Source organism: Stegastes partitus, unplaced genomic scaffold, assembly GCF_000690725.1.
Source record: "Stegastes partitus isolate 25-593 unplaced genomic scaffold, Stegastes_partitus-1.0.2 Scaffold2872, whole genome shotgun sequence".
In the NCBI taxonomy this organism is placed as follows: Eukaryota; Metazoa; Chordata; class Actinopteri; family Pomacentridae; genus Stegastes; species Stegastes partitus.
This window is the reverse complement of record NW_007580603.1, coordinates 7790-9969: the sequence shown is the minus strand read 5'-3', so window position 1 is coordinate 9969 and position 2180 is coordinate 7790. Positions and strand designations below refer to the sequence as shown.

The following is a 2180-nucleotide window of genomic DNA, read 5'->3' as shown; positions in this document are numbered from 1 at the left end:
GGATTTGAACTCATGACCTCCACATTGGGACTGCAGCCCTACACATAGGACACCAGCTCAACCAGGTGAGCTATAGCAGCAGCCCTATAGCATGACTTTTGTATTTCACCCCAAAACTCAAAATGACTTTTCTTTGTGAAATACTTTCCTCAGATGATTTCTACGACATGCATTGAAGTATATCCACTGTGTACTACATCCTGACAGGTTTTGACGACATTCTGAATCATGACCATTTTTGACAAAAACGCCATACTATAGTATGACTTTTCTTGATTGAGGCCCAAATACATCATGTGCTTTTTTTTTCCAGAAGTACCTTCCTAGGCTGTCTTTGAACACATTCAGGACACTTTTCCCACTATATACTACATCCTGATGCGTTTTCAGGACATTCTGAAACGTGACGTTTTTTGACTGATTCTGGGTGACTTTTGGCCATTTTTGGCCATTTTCAAAATTTATCTCCTCCATAGGGCATTTCCACCACAGCATCAACACACATGCCGCCGCGGCTCGCCACTAAACAGGAAGTGGCTCATAACTAGGCCGCACTTGCTCCGATCTGCCTGAAAGTTGACATGCCGGATCGGAGTCCTGCCGAGAACACGTTTGCGCCACAACCCGACGTGCGCGAAGGCCGACAAGCGTAGGTGTGAGGACCCGTCAAATGCTGCTTGCGGCTTTAATTTTTTTAAAGTTTTCTCTTGAATTTACTACATATTTTTTTACACAAGTATAATTCCAAACATCCCAAGTGTCTTAAAATTCTTGGAACATTCATCCATTATGTCAAATAAATGTCATTTAGTCTTTATGATCCTCATCAAGTTTGCTCCAGTGTGTAACCTCGAAGCTCATTTACTTTATTGTTCGGGCTTGTTCTCGTAGATTCTTCCTAGACGATTTCATGCACCTAACTTAGGGCGACCAGACGTCCACAATTTCCGTGGACAGGTCACCCAAATCAGGGACTGTCCCCAGTTAAAGCTGTCCCTGAAAATGTCCCCGATTTTGGCAGTGGATGGAAGTGTGTGCAAACGTGAGTGTGAAAATGACCATGTGGTGACACTGTGTGAGGCTCTACTTTAGAAAACAGGGAGGTGGAAGACTGCTTTGGTAGCATATGACTGTCCTGGAGGCACAGAGACCTGAGACTGTGTCCAAATAATAAATGAATGAATAAATAGTCTGTGGTTAACTGCTGTGTTCTGTGTGGCGCTGGCACCAGACAGCAACCAATGACTGTAGTAGATATAAATGCAGACCGTCTGTTTAGCTGATGTCACTGTTTTGTATGTCACTGTTGTTAGTAAAGGTGTAACTTTATTAAATCATTAAATATCAATATCATTAAATAAGACACGCATACAAGGTTTTTTTCTCAGAGTCTGACTTTAAATCAGACAAAACTTTTCCTGTTTCAGGCCAGTAGGACGACCAACATTATGTCTATTTGCTAAACGCCAGAATAAGGAGAGTATGTTTTATTTCTTTCTTCAGAGTCAGAAGTTTCCATCCATTGCTGCCTGTCAGCCATCACTTTGTCTCCTTCTGTTTGTCTCTTTCGCTGTAATATGTGATTTTATCAGCTTAGAGAAAAATAAAGTTGTTTTTTTTGTCAACTGCAGAAAGTGAAGCTCTGAGATGCAGTTAAAAGCTCAAGTAAAAGCGTGAAATTGATGCTTGACTTAAGTTTCCTTTGTTTCTTTTGCTTTTTTATGTGTCTGACTTCTTCATCTGCTGATTCTATCTTTTCAGTCCAAATAAACCTTTGGATGTGTTGCTTCACAATGACGGCCGCTGTCTTTTTCTGAGTCTATCTGAAGGTGACAGCTTCCTGTTTTCTGTGTTTGTACCAAAGCAACAGCAACGACAAACAAAAGTCAGCCACGAACGCCCAGTTTTAATTAATTCTGGAGGAAAAAAGTGAAGTGAAACAAACAAAAAAATGTACTTTGCAGAATGATGGGCTAAAAACAAGAAAAACTTCCTCGTCCACACAAGTTTATGTTTTAAGACGTAAACTTGAACTTCTAATAATTTGCATGTTCAAGTGACTCACGTCTGACTGAACTTCATGTTTAACCACAGAAACCAACAACATGTAAAACAGAAACAGAGTTCTCAGTTAAAACTGTTCAATGAGGTGCAAAACTTACTGATGGACTCTAAAGAAA

At 40.4% G+C, this 2180-nt stretch overlaps 1 long non-coding RNA gene across 1 annotated transcript; it reads right to left on the bottom strand.

Annotated features, from left to right (window-relative positions):
• Positions 1-103: 103 nt before the first annotated feature.
• On the bottom strand, positions 104-408 carry LOC103375765 (uncharacterized). The gene is made up of 2 exons (XR_521248.1): positions 366-408; positions 104-190 (listed from the first exon to the last, which is right to left on the bottom strand). It is a non-coding gene; the product is annotated as an uncharacterized LOC103375765 (long non-coding RNA).
• Between the last annotated feature and the right edge of the window lie 1772 nt (positions 409-2180).